The 22,896-nt window shown below is 39.7% G+C and overlaps 1 protein-coding gene across 7 annotated transcripts in view; it reads right to left on the reverse strand.

The window, feature by feature from the left end:
* The window catches only part of TANC2 (tetratricopeptide repeat, ankyrin repeat and coiled-coil containing 2), a 160,174-nt gene that overhangs the window by 131,875 nt on the left and 5,403 nt on the right, over positions 1-22,896 (reverse strand). For all 7 annotated transcript variants that reach the window (XM_056512115.1, XM_056512113.1, XM_056512112.1 and 4 more), the window contains exon 2: positions 6,358-6,420. The gene's annotated coding sequence lies outside the window, so the exon portion shown is untranslated. The remainder of the gene's footprint in view (positions 1-6,357; positions 6,421-22,896) is intronic.

A 22,896-nucleotide genomic window follows, 5' to 3' on the forward strand; every position in this document is an offset into this window, starting at 1 on the left:
GTGCTGTGCTGCTACAAGGGCTGAATTAAGGTTCTGCATAGGGCATAGACAAGGCCTCCATGAATTTGCTTCTAAGGACCCCAGAGTGGAGAGAAAAATACGTCTTGCATAAATACCCTGGGTTACCAGCCAAGGGACATCCCAAGGACTAATTCCATATTCTCAGAGGACTGCTGGACTACAGAAAGATGACTCTGCCCATGGCAGGGGGTTGGAACTATATGGTCTTTATGGTCCCTTTAACCCAAACCACTCAGTGATTCTGTGACTCTACTTCAGCTGCAATTCCTGACGTGGCTCCTCCTTGTAGCTTACACACAATATTGATGTATTCTAAGTGTAAGCACTCAGTAGACATATTCTGATTAGTTAAGGTGTTCACAACACAGTGGAGCAGGTGAGCAAAATCAGCTGCTGGTTTTCATTTTCATGCACAACTGCATCCCTCTGTGGCTTTGAGCAAACATGATCACAGCTCCTCCTCTGTTCAGCCAGCACCACTAAGCCACAAGTAGTATTTCAGAAGAAGCACTCCAAATTAAAAATCATCTTGGTCGTATTAGTTCATGGAATGAGAAGCATGAAACAGCAAACAGAATTACAGTATTAGGATCAGACAATTTTTCATCCTAGCCCATGAACTCCTTAATGCACCCCACAACACTGGTTGATGCCTTTGTCCAGGATCAGCAGCAGCTCTGTCAGCAGAAACAAAAGCTGCAGGAATGTGATGGGCAACCTTTCCACCCCCACTGACACAGGATGCCTTTGGCAACAATTTGGGCAACCAAGAGCTATTAAACTTGATTTGTCCTTTATCTTGTCATTTTTAAGTTTACCAAACAAAATGAAGACATGGTATGGGCACAAGTCTCCAGATGAATAAAAGTTATAATCTCTATGCAGCATTTTTATAAAAATACAGCCCAAGAATCTCTTGATTTATGACCAGACACTGCTACATGTTGTCTGATCTTCTAACAAACCTAAATTTCAATGAAATACACAAACAATAATGTTTCTGGAGCATTAGAAGGCAATAGTACAAATATGATGAGGAAAAAAAACACAAAGTGAAGGGGGTAGAGGAAGACTGAGCTCTGCAAGCTGCAAACCTACACCAAATGTTAAGCTTGAACAAATCAGTGACATCTGATTAAATCCTTCAGGATGACTAAGGCCTGTTTCAGTGTTTTCTTAATTTTAAGACAGTTTGTACATAGGCTGCAAAAATCACCTCATATTTTGGGTGGCTACACATTATTACAGCCCACAGAAGTCAGTTTGGCTTCCTTCTAAAGAGAGACTGTCTGTCAGAGACAGAAGTACAAAATCAAAGCAAACTTTTTTGCCTATATACCACCAATAAAGCAACCAGATCCCTGTATTCTGCTCCTGTCTGATCACCCCACTAAAAAAATAAAATTATTTTATATCAAGCTGATTAGCCAAGCTAAGCTCTTGTTCAAAAGAGTGTTTGATGTCCAGAGAGTTGTACAAACACTGCTGGCAAATTTCATACACGTGTGTGAGAAGCTATAAAATGAATATCATAAGATTAGAATTCTACATTTTTTTCCAATAAGACAAATTTTTAACTACAAAAGGAGGAACGAAATGTATCCTAAGTCATATGTGCAATGCACATCTCTTAAGAATTTGATTCTCCTTTAAGTGTTCAGCTCCTTCCTCACCTCCGCAATGAAAATACTGATGTAGAGGGACAAGCATTGCAAAAACTGGTTGTAGGAAATAAAATTACAGACAAACACTTTAAAAGAAACAGAGTTCTTTATCCACGTAGCCAGTCTCAGCCAGGAGACAGCCCTGTGCAGCAGTCAGGCTTCCTGTGCAGCACAGTGATGTTCACAGGTTTCAGCAGCACAGCCAGAGTGCACACTGCAGAGCTTTAACTGAATGGGTGAAAAAGACAACTACCCCAAAAAAATGAAAAAAGGAAAAAAACTGTCTTGCCAAATTGGAGGTGGTTCAACTGTTCTGTCAGCTGCCTCTTTGGATGTGAATTTGTAGTTGAAAAGTGAAGTACAAGCCTGTGCCAGCTCATGAGATCCCATTACCTCACTCTCCAGGTCAGGCAGCAGCAAATGATAACAGAATTTACTTCCAGAACCTTTGTAATATTCAGTAGAAGTCTATGAACACTATGGGGTCAAAAATTCTCAATAAATTATGTCAGTAGATTAAAACATAGCATTATAAACAATTATAATGTTATAAAGTAGAAGTATTCGCAAACCTCTATTAAAGCACATTTTTCAATGAGGATCTCACTGCTTATTCCTTTATTTATCAGCTTCTGTCCGTCTCAGAAGATCCTGAGGCATCACATTCCTTCAGTTCACCTTCCCTGAACTCCCCAAAGGAACAATGAAAAGAAAATTGTTTTTCAAGAGTCATTTAAAAAAATAACAAAAGCAACCCAAAAGTCCTTTGATGGAAAATAGACTCAGTTGCGCAAAGTAACAGAAAAGCTTGGTACGAATAAAATATTCTACTGCGAAGGTTCCTGGCAGCACAAGATAGCTGGTTTCATGAGAGAAACTGAACTCCCTACAGGAGAAATCAAGAAGTGCATGTAAAAAATATATTAAGGTGTTAGAAAAAGGAACCTTTCTGAATATTAGTTTTAAGGATTTAACAACATGTAAAGCCTAAATAAACATTTTGTGAACAAAAACTCCCCTAACTTTAGTGAACCATTTTCAAAGAGCATTCAAGCTTCAGGAAGGAAGAGGTAACAAGGACTTTTTTTACACATGTGACAGATTTATAAAAGTAACTATCACACGATGAAATAAATTGAAAAATGAAAACAAAACACACAACAGAGCTTGATTTTCAAGCATTTACTCCACATATAATGGGTATTGTACACAGATGTGTTCCACATTTGCCTGCAACTGCTGCCAGACTGAAACTTCTCATGCTCATCTAATTAATTACTCAAATTTTAACCTGAACTCTTGTTTCAAATAGTGCTGAAATTCCAGAGGATGTTTTTAGAGACAGCCTGATGACAAGGACTAAAGAAGGCTTAAGCCATACTTTGATGCTCAAAGGAGGTCTGTGGTGGCCAAAGTCATCACTAAGAGCTGTCAAGAAGTGGCAGAAGCTCCATGAACTCTGTGATGACCAAATCCATTAAACTCTGACTCACCACAGGGGTGGGAATAACCGATTGCAGTAACACTGAAGACAAAGAAAATGTGTATTTATAAGCTTGGTCCGTGCACACTTAAACACACAGGAGCAGAATTTACAGATTAAGTTTAGAGATTAAATATTTCCAAGAACTTTAGTAATGAAAACAGCACTGTTGTGAACTAGCAAGCTTGCCGAGAACTTCTAGGATTATTTGGAAAACAAAAAAGGTATTAAAAATGCTAAACTCCACCAATTAGAAGTCTTTAAGCAATTAAGAGTTCATTAAACAGAGTTCTCTAATAGGCTTTAGAACAACATGCTATGTTTCCTCACAAAAGTCTGACCACTAATAACTACCACGGGAGGTCTGACGTGAAGGTCAATCTGCCAATCCACTCTTAAACAAATTACTTGGAGATCTCTGGACTGCCTTTCCTACAGATCCTGCACTGAGTCCCATAATCCCAGAGCCCCTGCACTTGTGCTCTCTCCTGTCCTCCTGATATGACCCTGTTGTCTTTGCTTCTCCGGCTATCTTTGATAGAAACACATAAAAATACACTCATAAAAGACCTAACAGCATTCCCACTAGCAAAACATGTGCAGCAGGCCAACGTAACGTTCCACAAGGAAGCAGGAGGCTGGCCTTAATCCCTGCTTTCATTTTATCAAAAGAAGCAGCTGTTAATGCTCCGGTTAAAAAGCAATTCTGAAAGCAGAACAAAGCAATACTATCACTTTTGTCAGGTTCTCAACAACAGCCCTGAGGTGAATGTGGCATGCAGATTTCTTGATGAGTCTGTGGCGATTATAGTCACTTGAAGTCTGTAGCATTTATGTTCAGAGGTAATTTTTATACAGTTACAGCCTGGGAGGAAGGAGACAAGTACTGTGTTATTATGGAATAATAATAACACAGTTTATCACAGGAACAGCTAATTTTGGTGCTCTGCTTGGAAAACAGCACTTCCAGAGGGTGAAGCTGTTTTACCTGGATCACTGAGGCAGGAGGACACCACCAAGAAGGTGTAATGCTCAATCCTCCAACACACACTTGCTCTGTGCAGGCTCAAGCTTCCCCTTCTCTGCTAACAGGAGACTGTTTCTCCTTTTGTCTGGAACTCAGTCATACTTCAAGTAAGGACAAAGGAGAATAAAAGCACGACTGCTTTCAGAGAAAGACTGCACTGACAGACAGCTTATGACTCACTCTGAATCCAGAGAAACTCACTACTCTCAAACAATAGCAATCCTCATCACATAACCCTGCAGTCACTGAATACCAACAAATAGACTTTGCAACTGTAACTTTTCAGTCAACATTTGAATTTACTTTTCTGGGAAAATGATTTCTCCAGCAATACTTTTTATTTATGTGTTGACATTTAACACCTATTTAAAATGAGATCAGAAACACTGCAGAAAGAATGCAAACACTCACTAGGAGAAGGCCAAAACTCAGTTCTCTCCTCAACATAAAAATGTGATGACCTTGAAATTCAGGAACTTTAATTTTGAACCAGGCTTTGTCATTCTGCATAACCCAGTTTCTAACTTCCCAGCCTGTATCTTCCATTCTCCATATACAATGTCATAATTATCCAGCCTTGGAGAAAAATGATAACCAAACAAAAGTTAGAAATGCTATCATCTCATTTCCATCAATTCACCCGGGGTGCTTTTAGTGTCTTCTGTGTTGCCCATAACAGTTAAAATTATTGCTTTGGTTTTAAATATTACTAATAGTTGCCTCCATCAACAACCATGTGAATCGGTATTAAAGCTTGAAATCAAATGTAGTACTGGTCTGCACAAGCTGAATCTTGCTAAACTGCCTTGAAAGAAATTTCAGGGCACTTCCCATATTGCAATCACAGAATGGCCAAGACTGGAATGGACCTTAAAGTTCACCTGGTCCCACCCCTGCCACAGCAGGGACCCCTCCCACTGTCCCAGGCTGCTCCAACCCTGGTGTCCAGCCTGACCTTTGGCACTGCCAGGGATCCAGGGGCAGACACAGCTGCTCTGGGCTCCTGTGCCAGGGCTGCCCACCCTCCCAGGGAACAATTCCTTCCTCATATCTAATCAAACCTACTCTCTGTCACTGAAGCCATTCTTCCTTGTTCTGTCACTCCAGGCCCTTGTAAATCATGTCTCTACATCTTCCTTGCAGGCTCTTTTCCAGTGGCTGCTATAAGGCCACCCTGGAGTCCACTGTTTTCTGAACAATATCAGCTCTCCCAGCCTTTCCTCACAGTACAGCTGCTCCATCCCTATGACTGTTTTGGTGCCTCCCCTGGACTCACTCCAACAGCTCCACGTCCTTCCTGTGCTGAATCAACAAACTTCACTGTGCCAGGGTCCACCAGTCTGATTCTGCCGCAAACCACCACAAGACTGAAATGCAGAGAGTTTCTCACATTTCAGCTTTTGGTTGTGACAGGGAGCATCCAAAAACTTGTCACACAAAATCACACCAGCCCCATACTGGACGTTCTGTTTAAGGCTCCTGTCAATCTGAAGTTACTTTTGATGATTAATTGGTACAAGAGAAAATGAGAACAAAAAATGAGCAATGTATAAAGTCAGAAAATGTTATAGCACTCTTCTGTGCCAAGAAGTTAATGGAAACTAAGTATTTATTAATTTTTAAATAATCAAAAATACATTTTAAAATACAGACCTAATCAAGAAGCTGCTCTAAGCCTGTTCTGCAATAAGTCTCAATAATATTTAATATGAAACTGGAGTTCAATTCATTGGGATGCACTAGAGATTTTCTCAGAACATGGAATATTTTGGGGTTTATATAGAAAATAAACACCAAAGTACATTTTTACAGAATGCAGTGTCACTATTACACATTGCATTTACAAAAAAGAATCACTATTTTATTAGCAGTTACAATGAACTCAATAAATGACATTAAAGCCCACATATTGTTTTATTACATCCATTCTCTTTCCTTTCCTACCTCCAGTAGAAAAAGAGAATGATCAAACACTAATATGCGAAAGCTCTTACAACATTTTCTCTAACACAACCAAACTATTATAGAAAGTGCCCTTGTTCCAATTTCAGGTGATCACACATTAACAATGAAACAACAGAAGACAGCTGCAAATCTATTCAAACAATTAAATCATGCCTGCAAAGACCACATGGGATTGTTGGAAGAAAAGGTTCTCCTACCTTGATATCTTTAGACAAGTTAAATCTCTAGCAAAAAGTGTCCTCCTCCATTCACTGCAAGTCCTGAAAGACATAAAGAAACACAACAGAATTTAGTAGCATCTTCTCAGCACCCTCTGTCCCCCACCCTGTCCACACATAGAGCTACAATAATCCCATGCCAGGAATAAACCCACAACTTTTCCAGAGTATTACTGTGTAAGCATCAGGCAGACCCCACTTTTCATCCTTACCCTTAAAAAGTGAATGCTCCTACTTTTAAATCGCTGTTAATCAATACTAACTTTGGTCACTTGTATCTTTATTCTCACCACTTTTCAAGTGGGAGGAGAAGAAAAGCAGATATATTGCCCTTTGACACACATCATATAGTAGACGATTTAACAAATGTATTTCCCTCCATCCTATCAAGTTAACCTGCTAAAATCCTACAACCTCCCCTCTGCATTTTTTTTAAACTCAATCCTTACATAAACGTAACTCCCAAGAGGGATCCAGCACTAAATCAAGGGTGCAGTACTTTGCTCTATCATCGTGTACTTAGAACATTAAGTTCATCAACGAAAATCCACAATACATTTATCTTGCCACTTATTGAAAAAGATGAGAGCAGCTATTTTATTCCCAGCCTGTTTTATTTGTGCCGATGATATTGTATTACAGCCTTCACCAATCTACTGTCTCAGAAATCTCATTTGAGAACCAGCAAGTCAAAGGAAATACAGACACATCTCATTTGTCAGCCAACAAACAAACAAAAAGAATTGAAGTAAATTGAGGCCATCCTGTATCTGCAAGTTTAAAGCAAAGTAGAATAAGTGTTCAACTACATCAGTCAGGTTTTTTCTTCTCCTGCAAGAGGATACTGAGAAGTATTTGACAGCTTTACTTAGGATTCATGGTGCTCCCAGGACCATAACACTGACTTCTCCTATGGTCTTAGATAAATAGTATTGTATGTAAAACTGTAAGACATTCCATAAATTAATCAAAAACCCTACTTTATTTCTCAGGGCTGCACATTACCTCCCTGCTTTCAATTTTTCATTTCTCTGGAAAAACAACTGAAGAGCCAGGAAGCAGCAGAGCCCTTCCACGGGTGCAGGGAGGTTTCGTTCAGTCGAGCAAGGAAACCTCAGAAGGCAGCTCATCCTGCAGTGCTAACGGGATCCCCGTGCCAGGAGCAACGTCCCACAGCCTCAGCCTGAGAGCCCAGCTCCCACACAGCCCTGCCCTGCCTGGCCCTGCCCCACCAGCTGCACTCTGCTGCTCTGCCAGAGGATGCTCCTTCTCCACATTCCCTTCCTGGCTTGCGCAAACTGCCCATGCCCCAAATCACCGGAATGCCCAAGCACTCAGCCTTCTGCAGAAACTGCCTGCTCAGAAAGACTCAACTACACATTTCTCAGTGTCCAATCAAACAGAACACAAGACCAGCACGGAACCTAAACCCAAATAGGTTCAGATCAAGCAAGACTTCTATTAGATATTGCTTCACATGATTTAACTCCCTAGAGGAATTGAGGTATGGAGTGATAGGACAAGGTGAGAATGGCCTTAAGCTGAAGGAGAGCAGGATTCAATCAGATATTGGGCAGGAATTGCTCCCTGGGAGGGTGGGCAGCCCTGGCACAGGGTGCCCAGAGCAGCTGCGGCTGCCCCTGGATCCCCGGAAATGTCCAAGGCGAGGCTGGAGGGGCTCAGACAGAGTAGCATGGGACAGTGGAAGCTGCCCCTGCCTATGGTAGGGTGTAGAACTGGATAGACTTTAAAGTCCATTTCACCCCAAAACATTCTGGGATTCTATGATCCTAAAAATACTCTATTCCTTAGAACCTAAATAGACAAAGGTAAAAATGGATGTTAAAATATATACTGGGCATTCTCCACCATTCTTTTAAACAGTCCAAATCTGGGTACTTGCAAACATCTCAGGTGAGCGAGTAATTTTTTCTTTCAAAAGCAGCAATGTTACAATTTTTGGAAAATGGGAAACATCCATGGAATAACTAAAAATAACTCCTTATAAATGTTTCAGTTTGCTGCCATCTATCTTCTTAATACAGCTCTTAATGTGATATCCTGTAAAACAAAGAGCAGAATTGGCCTGTGCTGTGTGAGCTGTAGACAAGCACTTACAACCCATCATCTGCTCAGGAACTCCCCATCTGCATTCCACCACCGGATCCAATAAATCTGCTTTGCACTGAGCTTTTAAACAGCAGAGCTTTCATCTGCTCATAGGATTACATTAGAAATCTTTATGTGAATGTAGCAGATATTAGCGGGTCATCAATAAAAACTGATTGTAATTGAAGTGCTTTTATTCTTTAAATGCCTTTAGCCTCTAATTATATTTGTAAATTCTGCTATTGAACTGTATGAGAGTTATAAATTCTGACATGTTGTATCACAACAAATACATTTAGAGACTAATATATAAACAGCCTTGGTGGCAGAGAATCACTTTTAGAATCATTCTTTCTTGATTAAACACACAAATCACCAACTGGCATGTTTCAGTACGAAGCAACACTCAGAGTTTCAGAAGATAATTATTAGTTTGGAGGATGAAAACCTCTGGCCTGTGACATGGCTGCAAGTTGTAATACTTAAAGAAAAAAAAATATTATAAAACTACTCCTTTTCTTTTTATTCTATTATTCTATTTATTCTATTATTCAGCATTGTTTTTCCAAGTACTGTTAGGCCTGACAGGGAGAAGGGAACAGTCCAACATCTTAACTCTCCCCTCCCAAGCCAGTAACTGACTGGTTACCACTTTGCTCTGCGGGTTGCCTTCCCAGGCCAAGGTGGGTGTTGGGTAGCATGGTCCCTGCCGGGCACTGTCCTGCAACTGCTGCACTCTTCAGACTCCTCTGCCTCTGCCCATGATGCCAATTGCTGCCGAGTAGGATTTTTGTCATAAAATCCAGCTAGGCGTTGGCAGCTATCGACTCCAAACTGCCATCCAGGTTTGCAAATGTAAAACATGGCCATGGAATAGGAATATTCCCAGTTCCACCATAAAGACAATAATGTAACTTTTTGCCAACAGGGTCTGGCAATTTATGTCAGGAACAACACAAACAGAAAGAAAAAGCACTGAGAGTGTCACAAGGCCCTCCTGTGATAGAGAACAGTAGGAAAACACACTTCACCCATGGATCCTTTCACTGACATGGATTCTTTCACAGGAACCAACTGCCGATTCCTTTCCTTCTGAACAATCCTCAGCCCAGAACAGAATCCAATCAATTACACACTTCTTGCAGCATATTTACTGTTCCAGTGCACACATCACTTCATTCACATCCATCCCTATAAGAGAAATTATCCAATTTAAATAGTTTTTGGTAATTCTCTGTGTTTGGGACCTTTTCACTGCTTCAGACAATTTCTGAAGGAAGCCATCATGGACAGAGCTGCTCAGACAGCTGAGAATGAACAGACATTATGTAATTTCCAGAGTTAGAGAACAAAGAAAGCTATTAAAAAGTAAAAGTTGGTAATAATGCCACAAAGCCAAGTAAACAAAACTTAGAAACTACATACTCAGGTAAGAAGGTAGTTAAGTAACTCAGACACAAACTAGTCATCCTGCAGTCCCAAATAATTTCTTGCTTATGTACCTCTGGTAGGTAATAACCACTGAGTTCTGTAGAAGAATGTGTTAAAAACAACCGAAGCATAAAACAGCAAAAAGCTGCACATTCCCTAGCCCTTCTAACATCCTTCGCATCCACGTTCAAATATTTCTTAAAAAGAGCTTTTCTTCTATTCTATTAAACCCGTAAGTATATGGCACACAAATTGACTCAATTTTTAAATACCCTAGTGCATGAATGCACCAAAAAAAGGCATAAAATCAAAGTCAGCTGAGTGACTGCCCAAGAGAAGGGCTCCTACCTAATGTAGGAATTACTGAAAACGGTAAGAATGGTTTATGAAAAAAAAAAAATCTGCTTAATGGCTTTAGAGAGAGAACAAGTGTGAGCGAGTGTTGGTGATTTCTTGACCGGTCTTCAGTCCAAGTACTCTGATACTGTGTGCTTCAGAAGGAAAGCAAGCCAGTTATTTTTGTTGTTTCCTTATTGTTTTCCTTGGTTGTGCACACTCTTCAATGCCAAGAAATGGATAGGATTTGGGATTTGCCTCAGTGAATGATTACATCAGTTACTGATGACTACATATGCCAGTTACAATGATTTACGTTCCAAATGTAGGGGAAAAATACATTCCCTCTCTTTCCATCTCTAGGAGGCATTTAGATTTTGACAGACTATCGATAAGATTTAAAAAATCAGTTTGTTTTTGTAATTATGCAGCTTTATGGAGAAATCTCACCCCTCCCTGCCAAAGTTTTATTGAAGCTAAAAATGGGGGAGGGTGTAAAGGCTGCAGTATTCAGCTCTGCTGTGTTATCTCTGACTTTGATACACAGTTTCTGATACCCGTTTATCCATGAGTCAGGGACAGAGAATTTCCTTTCCCAGAATGAAAGAGAACAATGACCCCAAGCATTCTGCTGCTGGAGAAAAGCACGGGAACTGCAGCATCATCACCAGCCATCTTCACTGGGCTCTCTGTGAAACCAGGGAAAGGATAGTGCAGAAAAGGAGGCAGGAGGGGTGCGTGATACATTGAGCACGGCAAAGCAAATTGCAGGTCTGATTTTTCCAAAGCCCCTGTACCAGCCAGCTGAAGTGACTAAGGCACTTCTGAGCCAAAGGCAATGCTCCTGAGGCTAATAAAATATTTTGGTTTACAACTGAGATAAGTTAAGAGGGTACTTGGTATTCAAAGCCGACTTCTTAAGCCATGATAATGTAGTTTTCAGGAGTCATGTTGAAAGTTACTGTGTCTTGCATTTGGGAAGTGCTCAGCTTACTCCGGGTCTCTCACTGAGAACGTTTTCTGCCTACCGTTTATCTCCTCAAGGTTTTGTGGATTCCCTCTGTGGACCCCTAACAGCTTTCAGGCTAGCTGGTTTCTCCCGTTGAAAAGAATCTCACTGGGCTTTCAGTTCTCACTTGCATCAGGCTGAGGAAGTACAGTTGCTTTTGCCAGAACTGTAACTCTGTGTATCTCCACTTTTGCTGCCAGTTGTGGGATGAAACCAGAAACTCCTGATTGCTCTTAGCTGAGGAGGTCAGTATGAGGAGTGGAGCTTGTGTTTACAACACTGCATTCTTTTGAAGCCTGCTATGTGCTGTCATTTCAAATGTACTCATACAATGGCTTCATTTATAACTCATAGTTTAAACACACTGTCTGAAGTAGTCAGGCCTATGTTAAATATCATTTATATACCTTATGAAAGATAAAAGGTGTATAAAAAAGCCCTGTCTTTCAAGTAGTTACTCAACTGTGTGCTCTCTTGTTGAAAGGCTTGAAGAAGTGACTTAAAGAAAAATATCTGCTTCTGCTGAGGCCCAGTTTTCCTGCATGGAACAGTTAAGCCAGCTATCGAATAAACGAGTCAGGCAAAATGCTCTCATTTAAAACCCTTTATTTTTGCTGCATTTCACTCAAAATCTAAGATCTGGTCTGCAGTGTTAGCAGACGGTTAAAAATGCAAAAAAAGGATTAATTCTTTTACTGCAAGAGTGGATTCACAGATGAAAAATTCTTTGTAAGGTATGTTCTTTCTTTCTGTCTTTCCTCTTGTTTTAAGTCAAAGCCCAAGTTGTTTGTGTATGTTAAACCTTAGCACTTCTGATTTTGCTGAATACAAGAAATGTTTGAAAGAGAACTGCAGCTCTGTAATATGTTATATTGACTTTTTATACGGACCTGTACTTCTCCCTGGGAAAGCTGTCAGTAGGATGTTACTTTTGTTTCATTCACCTGTAGATAATTCTGTCCTCTGGCAATATGAAAACAAATTAATTAAAATAAAGTATTCAACATACTTGAAATACTTCTGTTTAAAAAACCCCAAGACCTCTCTTTTACCCTCTCTCTCCTTTAAAGGTTAATTTCTCCCCTTCCTCAATCCTGTTTAATTTTTCCAGTTTCTTCCCCTATGTGCACTTACTGGTCTCTCCCGAAAAGTGTTTTTATCTTAAAGTATTTTCAGGTTGCTTTCACATGGTGTATTTACAAAGAGGAAAACAGACTGGGAAGCAGAGTAGCATTTGAGTACTTGAGTTCTGGTTGCGCTTTCTGATGGAACAAAGAAAAGATTTTGATGTTGTTTGTTTGTTCTGTAGGAGCTGATTAAGGAGCTTTGAAGTAGATATTTTATATCCTCGGGGTTATTTTATCTCTTCAGAGGGTTCTGAGATGAAGCAGCACAGCGATAGCTGTTGAGATACCTTCTCAGGTTGGAGCAACAGAGGCTCCCTGTGCAACAGGTCCTATGCACACACCCTTTCAGAGAAAAGTTAAATGAGACAAACTTGTGAAAAATGAGCTCAGTTTCTTGCAAAAATTAAAATAAGTCAAAAAGACAGCAGGGAGAAGAGGGAATCTTTAGCAGTTCATTCTGGAGCCACTTCCAGCACCCCATTCCCCACTGCCAGCTAAGAAATGCTACTCAGTTCTCTCTAAATGCACTCTTGCTACATTTTTCCAGACTACTGCAGAATATAAATGACAGTTATAAATACATATACATACATGCATACACACAAAAAATTTTAAAGGAATGTATCAGATTGTTAGAAAAAGAGAAACCATATAAAATTCTCCGTTAAAGGCACTCAACAACAGACCAAGTCCCTAAGACCTTATTACAAATACACATAAACAGCATGGTAAGTTCAGAAGAACTTGGGGGAAAAAAAGTCATGAAGATTTACTAGCTTCCACTACTCAGCTAATCATTAAAGATGTGAAATTCCACTAAACATCCACTAAGAAGATGCTGCTTAGAGTAAAAGGCGATCTATAATCTTTACTCTGAGGGTGTCTAGAAAAATAACGCTGATTCACATTCCAATTCACTCTCAAGCCTGTCTGCCCTGCAGATAAGAGAAATGCATCTGTAACACCAGGCAGTTTTCATCTCAAACAAATACACAACTACTTTCCTTACAGCTCAGTCCCAGCAGCACCCACCCCCTTAACCACTGTCCCACATACATAATGCTAACAAATTCTTAAGAAAAATGTGTTACATAATATTTAAAATTATTTTCCTCACATTTATCTGAAAATAATAATTTTTAAAGCCTTTGATCCAAGCTACCATGAAAGGGCAACATATGTGCATTCAAGGAGAAAAAGCAGCAGCTCATCCATCCCTGATGGCGAGTCACCCCAAGTGCAATGATCCATCCTATTCAGAAGGATGGTGACTGGAACGTGCAGCACAAGTATAAATGTGTCAAAATCCTGTTTGACTTCTAAATCCCTCAACCAAGTCAGTCTTAATCTTCTGATAAGCTTCTGTTCTCCCTGAATTCTCCATTAGGTGATCAGGAGCCCTTTTCACACAAGCTTTTCAAAATACATTATTACTAAGTTCACCACTTTCCAATTCCTCTTCCCACCAGCCTATCCACATATTTATTCACATGCAATTATCTATTTAGGAAACACATTACAAATTCAGAAACACCTTGTTGCTGTCCTCTCCCTCAGTGTCATCTTCACTACCTCAGTTCTCCAATAATTTATTTGCTCATCTTCCTTCACCCTCAGGATGCACAAGACAATAGTGAGAAATATAAGCCCTGGTATTTTCAGACCTGCACCTGCAGGAGTAACTCACAGCAAGGGAGAAGGAAATAACATTACTCTCACACACAGGCAGCTCCTAGATCATCCTGACAGGCAGGACAACTCAGGAGGGAAAAGTATCCAGGGATGCCGGAAAAACACTGAGATTGCCATTCTAGAAGATTTCCTTTCAGCCTACCAAAAGACACAGAGTGGAAGCTGGAGTTCCCAGAAAACAGACTCTCTTAGAGCAGGGGTGCCAACCTGACATCTTTTTGGGAGAGCTCACAGGATGAAGGACAAGCAGATTTGCTAAGTCCAGGGGTGTTTGGAAGTTGATACTGCAAATAGCAAACACACCCCTCAAGGCTCTCAGTCCCGCACACCAGAACAGACTGGTGCCCTTTGGAAGATGAATAATTTCTCATACACTTACTTTATTGTCACACATATGCAATTCTCTCGAGACCGGGTACAAACACTTACCCACGGCTGCTTTTAATGGTTTCAAAGTTTGCACATTGATGAAAGAGGAAAGTGGGAAGGACCTTCTCTCTCTCTGTGTGATTATTTACTTAAATCCTTCCCATCACTAACAAGCAGAATGATAAAAATCACCTAAGCATGAGGAGGTGGAAGACTTCACTCCATACAAATGGTTTCATTTCAGTAGATCTGAGCACGCATCAGCAGAAGGGAATCAGTGCTGTTTGTGCAGCAGGTCCTGCCCAAGGCTCTACTGCCCACCCACAATTCACTCTGCACCCGAAGTACCAGAGATGAATTCCTGGCGCCCTGCTACTCCAATCCAACAATGCTACAAAGATAAAACAACAGCAGGATGAGAAGGGGGAGGGAGGAGGGAGGAGGAAGAGGAAGAGCACAAATAAAGGAAGCTGATGTTCCTCTAACGAGTAACACGAAAAAGCTCACCATCTGATATCTCTACTGGGTAAAAACAACTTTTGGAGGGAAACAAACAAAACACAGTTGGTAAAAATACCAGGTTCTTTCTGGAGCTTTCTTACAGTATTTCCAGGGTATTCCACATTTTTGCCTACAGTATTTCTACACATTATTTAGTAAAACTCTGCTAGCAAGCTTCAAATAGATAAAATCCATCTCCTTAAGGAAAATGTAGAAGTCCCAGAGGTACATAAGTAATACAATATGAAATCTGGACACATCTTTCCTTTATCTAATTCCATCTTTCCATTTTCCAAATTAGGCACATTAAACCTGCAAGTGAAGTGATTAATATTTTAAGTGGTTTCTTATTTGGAAGAAAACAATAAAACTACATTTTATGAAGTATTTATATTTTCAATAATAATCTTCTGTTTCTGTTTTATATTTAAAAAAAAAATCAGATCACATCCCACTAGCACGAGCACTTCAGATATAACAACTTGACACCAGGAATGGAAATTCAGGTTTTTTTCCAAGAGGGAGAATGGACGCACAGTGCTTTTTACTGGGCTCTCTCTAGTGAGTTTTGATGTTAATGATGTGTTACAGAGCAACTTAAAAATACAAGCAGGGTCCTACACAACGATTTTGTAGTTCCTTTGAATTCTCCAAAATAATTCTAGGTTGAGACTGAACTTCCCTTCCTACACAGACCCTCCAGAACATTTGAAAAGATGCTATTGGCCTTAACATACACAAGCAAAGTATCAAACAAAAAGCTATTTCTCCCAAAAAACCACAAAGATCAATTCATATATAAAATTCTGTATGTTACTATGGGCTTATTTTTTAACGTCTTCTGAGCTTGGTGTAGTCACATCAATTATACACTGAAGTGATGGAGCCAGACTCTGTGTCCTTGAAAAGAGTTAGAAAAGGCTCCAGAATTTATCCCTTGTGTTGTTTATTAAATTCAGGATATTCTTTTGGATATTCTGTTTGTTGGTGTGTCATAAAAATCCTCAGAGAACCAAAACCCCTTGAAAATTCAGCCCAGGTTTGGAAAATCTCACAAACAAAACCAGTCTTGACCATCAGGAAACAAGTGCTTTGTTACAGCCATGGCTTTGTCAGTCTCAGTTTCAAGGAGATATGGGGTTTGTTTTCTTACAGAGAACTCAAAAGTCACTGTACACAATTTATGTGGAACCAAAATTATTCTTTTCTCTGGAAGAGAGTCTGGGAGGTAAAAAAAATTTGAATCTTTGTTAAAAAGTATTAAATATTGTACATAAAAATTTCCAAAATAAAACAATATATAAAAAATAATTCTTGATCCAAATTTATTATAAAAATCAAGAACAGATGCTCTTTCTAATGAGAAATGACCAAGCATATCCAGTCTCAAAAGGAAATACATACACAGCTTTTCACAGCAGTGAAACCTGTTCCAATTAATAGCCATTATGTTTGCTCCTAAACTGAAGTGACTGAAGCCCAAGTGGAGACTGTTGTTCCCCAAACCAGCCCCTATATACTGCTCAATCTCATTTTTAATCCCATCCTGCAGTTTACACCACGACCAGCCACACCACATCATTTCTTACACATCATATTAATATTTATTCAAATTTTCTTGCAAAACTTACCTAGAAATCAGTCAGACAACAACTGGTCGTGCTTTATGGTTGTTTTTTCATTCGTCCTGACTATTCACAAGGAGCGTGAGCTCAGAAAATGGAATAGCAGGCCTGCTGCCAGCAGACTTCCTGCGCTCCACGCCTGAAGCATATGGATAAGCTCTTAATACAATACAGAATGACACTTCTTGAATGTAAGCAGGCAGGTTTGGCTTCACACAGAAGTTCAGCACAAGTGTCTAGACTACAAGCAAAGTGCCAGCAGATATAAATCTGGGGATTTATACCAAAGACAGTGACAGGAGAGGTTTAAGCTGCCCAAATTTCAGAACTGCACATTGCAGCCAGCATTCATGTTCATCAGACACAAAAGCACAGGTGGCAGAATGTGACATCTGAGAAGGGTAAATAAATCTCCACATCCACACTCAGCTCTACTGCCTCTGCAGCTAAACAGATAATCTTTAATACTACAAGATTATTCTGCATATGACATTACTTTTAAACTGAGGAAAGCAACCTAGAGCCCCCGGTACATAAAGACAGATTCATCCCTTGGAAGGTTTGTATGGTTGCTCAGTTTCCAGACAATGATGAACAGCTAAATAAGCTTATGCTACATGATTTAATCTTCCTTTAAAGATGGTTTTATCTGATCTTGGAAAGGTTTTCCATTTGCCTCCATTTATGAAGAATGTTTATTTGCATCTGATTTTTAGTGGCTATGCTGGAGTCAAAAACCTTGACTACACAAATACACATGCACACATCACCAATAAAGGTGACAGCTAGCTCCTCAAAGGGCGTGATCTGCTCTTCTGGCTGCCTCTCTGTTAGGACAAAAGCAATGCAAAAGTTTAAGTGAATCATAAGCACTTTCTTAGTGCAAAATTTTCATTGTAACCAAACAACATTAGAGAATACACAGTATACAGTTACACTGGGTATCTACAAGCCATACCACGGATTTGGTTTATGTGAGTGCTGAAACTTGTCACAAAAAATTCAGTAATTGAGCTGACTATTCCAAAATGGTGTCTTCATATCTGACTTAAACCATATTTCTTAATAGAAATAATTTGGTGAACAGATTAAACAACCACACGCATGCACTTACAAAATAACATTTGTAACTCACTTAAAAAACTTGTCCATGTATTCACCAATTTCAACTCTGATTTCTACTCCCAAAGATCCAAACTACAGTAACACAACAAGGAAAACTGACTCAGTGCAAGGACTAGGGGTGTATTCAGTAGGCTTGGACAGAACCTTTATTGACCCAATTTAAGCTGGGCTTCTGGACATTTACAAGAGGCAGAAACAGTTTTAAAAAAACCAAAACAACAACAACAACAAAGCCACCACACAAAGAAATCAGCGAAATCAGAGTCTGAAGAAAGCTTAGACACTTTATGAGGATTCCTGCAGCTACAGCTATGCAGGGGCTGGGAAGATCCTGGCAAAGTCCCTGTGCAGAGACAATGCAGACTGACAGGAAAGCAACTACATCTAGCCAGAAAATCTCATAAATACCAAGGCCCTCTCTGAAAGCCTATCTGCGTCTGTGCAGAAGTTTTCTCCACACTGATCCACAGCATTGACAGAATTTGAGCTAGTCTACAGCTAGAACCCAGGTCTGAAAAAGGGCACAAATTCACAATTCCCCCTAAATTTCCCTTGCTCTGTGTACATGCAAATGACATTCTTCAATTTTCATTTCAGATGTTTTACAGCACTTTGTGCTGCTCCTGTTCTTCTGTAGTTATAGTGTTGATAGTTTTTATTCAGAATAAATGCTGAGAAATTAACTTGTTCATACTCTAAGCTTCCAATTTTTCAAGATCTGTTTGAATCCAATTCTTCCTTCTTATCCCTGCAACACCTTGAAAGCCAATGCCATCCACAGGTTTTACCAGTACACTCTCAATTCCACCATCTGGGTTACTAAGCAACCTGCTCGCCAGCTCTGCAGACACTATACAGTACTTCTGATTATGCCACATCCAACTTTTCAGACAAAAATACCACAGGCCACCATACGGAAGTGCTTCTAAAAGCAAGACAGAGAGTTTTTCAACTCATTACTAAGTTTTTCTTATCATTTTAGAGCAGTAATTTGTTCAAGACCAGTTAATAGTGCCAAAGATAAGGACTGAGATCTTCAAAGTCTAAATCAAATCAACAGACCACTCCATTACATAGCCTGTAAAAAAAAATTCCTCAGTTTAATGGATTAATCAAGTTGAGGCTTACATAATACAAAAAAGGCCAACTTTTTTTAGTGCCTAAGAGCTGGTCTAGCAGGCATCACAGCCATACTCCTGACTTACCCCCCTCACACCTTCTCTCAAATGCCAGCGACTAAAACCCCAGCAGAGCCCCCCATAACTGAAAATACTTCTCAAGCTGGCAAAAATAAATATTTGCATCTCTTTCTCTTTAAAAACGTACACTGATTTAGAATGACACCATTTGGCCTGTGATCACAACTTGTAACTGGCAAGAACTCCCACTGTTATTACTTTTTGGGATAACTGCTACCCACACAGTGCCAGATGGTCCTTTCCACCTCTGCTGAGGAGGTGGAGCAGCACTGCCGGCTGTCAGCATCACCACTTCTTCATTTGCTCTAAATCAAGACAGAGATGATATTACCAGTCTGAAGAGAAAGCGAGTGGGCACTTGTAGCTCCATTACAGTTTCAGCCTTCAAAGAACAATAGTCCTTTCTTTCATGGTGCCTGTTACACTAAATCCCCACTCCTGAAGGCAAGAAAACAAGGGATGTTATGGTCCCCATGCAGGTATTAACCAAAGGCTGGTGCCAATGAAAAGCTGCTCAGAAAGATTTCAATCAAACACAGAAGTTCTACCTGTGAAGCTGAGTATCTCATCCTAACAACTGTGTAAAGCAGGAGGAAACTGAGTTGCAGTCCTCTAATCAAATCTTACACTGAAAATTAAATAGGAAAATCATTTGAGTAAGAGGAGAAAAGCCCACTAAGTAAGAAAATGGGGAATTTGTCCCTCCATAAAATATAAATGATCTATTAAACAAAGATTATATAGAACTGCAAAAGCTGCCAGGAAAGATAACTAGCATTAGACCCCAACTTATACACAAAGCAACAGATCAAGCAGCACACAGCGACACACAGAGAATACCTATCATAACCCGGATAATTTTGCAAATATCCTTAAAAATAAAGTCTCATTAAGAACACCAGGGCCTGCAAGCTGGGATAAACCAGCAAAATCTGCAGGCACAAGCATTTATTTTGATAATTCAAATCACACTATCCACTTGCATTTGCACCTCTCCACTCAGGCTCAGTTTAACAACTCTCATGAAAGTTACACACACACACACCCTTTTGTATCTCTTCTCCAAGCATCACTGATTTCTAAAAATCTATCTTCACTATTTTATTTTGGTTTTCCCTCTCTCAGAACCCTTCCATATTCTATTCCACAAAATCTCTGAAGGATAGAAAGTTGTTTACCTGTTTGCCTGCTAAAGTGCCCTTAGCTGAAGACTTTCCTCTAGAGTACTTGCAGGAACAGGCTGGCTAAGGCCATTCCAATTATCTGCTCAGTCACTGACCCCTTCTGCTCCCAGGTCTTCTGCTCAGCCACTCAGACATATAGAGCAGAGCTGAGACAGGGAACCTGCAATGTGCCTGCTCTGAAGGAGCCTGGAGAAACAAGAGTAGCACAGGGGTCTTAGGCTTGAAAAGAAAACACTTTTTTGGCCAATTTCAAATTCCAAGCACCCTAAATAAATAAATAAATAAATAAATAAATAAATAAATAAATACTGCCATCCCACAGTCCTGGTGAACTGCAGAACATACAGGCTTTCCCACTGATACCTCTCAGCACTAAAAACATGGAACTCACTTCTACAAAAGCACTTTGTACACCATTATTTTCTTCTTACTAGGCTTCTTCACACTGCTATCTGGAACATTAAGGGCACCCTACTATCAAAAATAATTTCTAGACAGTGAATAATCCTACATGAGACAATGGAAGATAAGGCAAAAGGGAAAATCATCTCTTATTAATGAGGTAAATAAAAGGACCAACCACAAGAATATGCACACTTCACTGCTCAGCACACTCTGGCTGTACATTGTTCCTTCACTTTCTTATATCTCTTCACTTTCTTATATCTTTAGGAGATCCAACCCAAGAAGTTAAAATAGCAGAAGCCCACTTTTATTGATGGAAAAAGGCTGCACCAGAATCTCCTGTGCCAGACTGGTGGGACAAAATAGGATTATTAACTCCACTTGATAAGCTCTACCAGTGAGCAATTTCAGGGCAAGAACACCAGGAGGAAATGGGATCATTTTTTTACCTTACACCCAGACATCTGGCTCAGCACAGCCAACAAACCAGCTGCTTTCAGCAGGAATCACCAGCTGGATGATGGGACAGGGCAGGCAAAACTTCCTCAAAGAGCAGTGAAAGATAAGCCCTCTTTTTTCCTTTTGTGTTTCTTTTTGTGCTTCTCTAAAACAATAAAGCCAACAAGCAACAGTCCCTCTAACAAATGCAGAAAGAATCTAAATCCTCCAACACTTACAGCTCCAAATACAGGATCAGGAATCAATTCATATTTGTGTCTCTCCAGTGTCTTCTCCCAGTTTTCCTTGTATTTTCTCCTTGACTTCATTGGAAATAGTATTTCATAACCACAGCGAGAGGCAGCCTGCTGGAAATGCTGAGCATGGCACCAGAGCCCATCAATACAGTATTTATATTGCTACCAATATTTAAGTCAACAGTTAAAACACTGACCACAGGATCCGACCCAACTGAGCTTCACACTCCACAACTCAAGGACAGAAGATTCACATCCAGAGAAGTTCAGATTACCAACATGGTGACTGGCAGGAACAGAACAGACCATAATCATTTCCACATTAAAGACATCAAGACACTTCCAAGAATATTAGTTAATGCTTTTCAGCCCACTAGAGGCAATGCACAACTGCTTTCTGAACCACCAATGCCACAAAGATTCAAACTCCCATTCTGAAAGATATTTTCCACTGTCTTTAATTCTGGTATTTTTCATATGCACTGATGGCTTCTCTGTTTCATATGTGCTCATCAAGGTTCTCATCCAAATTACGAAGGAAACACAAATTTTTAAGGAAGCCACCTGAAGAGAACACAAAAAATAGGAAACCTTTCACACCCATAGACAAGAATTACTCATTAAGGCATATAAAAAATATAAATTGCAGCAGTAGGTATTTCCTACTGATTACTTTATAAAAGCATTTTGCTTAAATAATCTGAATATGGAAAAATAGCAGCAATCTGTCAAATATTATTATACCTGCCATGGAAATCATACAGGCATGAAGGGGAAAATCAAATAAATACCCAAAATATTTAAATGGGAAGTAAGTAAACAAGAAGCTCTCCACCATAAAATACAAATTAACCATCTCTTTTCTCACACTTATTTAAGAAAAAATACTTGGTGTGGCTTGCATTGCAAGTAATGATTCACCTATCCAAAATACTTCTTTCATTTATGAAACCATTACAAATTTTAAATTTGAGATCACTACAATTCAACCATAATTAGCAATTACAGCTGATGTAAGTAAAAATAAGACAACTGAATATTCATCAATAAAGTGAGGAATTCAGAGAAAAGTGATGCATTTACCCTATTCATTGTTATTTGGGAATTTTTCCCCAACTGTCAAGCTATTCTATATTTTAATCTTAAAAATATTCCCTGCAGATGAGGTTAAAAGATGTAATTCAAGCAGTCAGCTGAATTTCATTAGTCGTGTGATGTGAGCTTCAACTATTACACACTGGAAAGCTGCAAAGGGAAATCTGCAAATCTGATCTCTGAAAACCAAGTCAGCTAATTCCAATGGCAGAAAACCAGAACATATGGAAATCCGGATGTAAAGACAAGTAATTTCAAACGACAAGCATACCTCTGCTGCCTCACATGCAACCTACTCTAAAAGAAATGATCACAAATTTACAAATTAAAAACTTTAGGAAAGTGCAGCAAGGCTTGTTCCAAGCTCTGGGAAGGGCGAGATAATGATAGACACGCTTGCAGTGCAGTGAGGAACAAACACAGCTTTGAGTTGCGCCACTTTGATCAGCACAGTAAGGTCACAAATGCTCATCAGATGACTTTTCAGTAACTTCTGTGAAATGGGGCACCGTGAATGGAACTGCTTGTGGTGCAAGAAAGGATCATTCATCTACCCCAGGACCTCCACTCCGGACATATCACTTGATTCTTTCTCATGTACAAGTGAACAACTAAT

Source organism: Oenanthe melanoleuca, chromosome 27 (genome assembly GCF_029582105.1).
Source record: "Oenanthe melanoleuca isolate GR-GAL-2019-014 chromosome 27, OMel1.0, whole genome shotgun sequence".
Taxonomy (NCBI): domain Eukaryota; kingdom Metazoa; phylum Chordata; class Aves; order Passeriformes; family Muscicapidae; genus Oenanthe; species Oenanthe melanoleuca.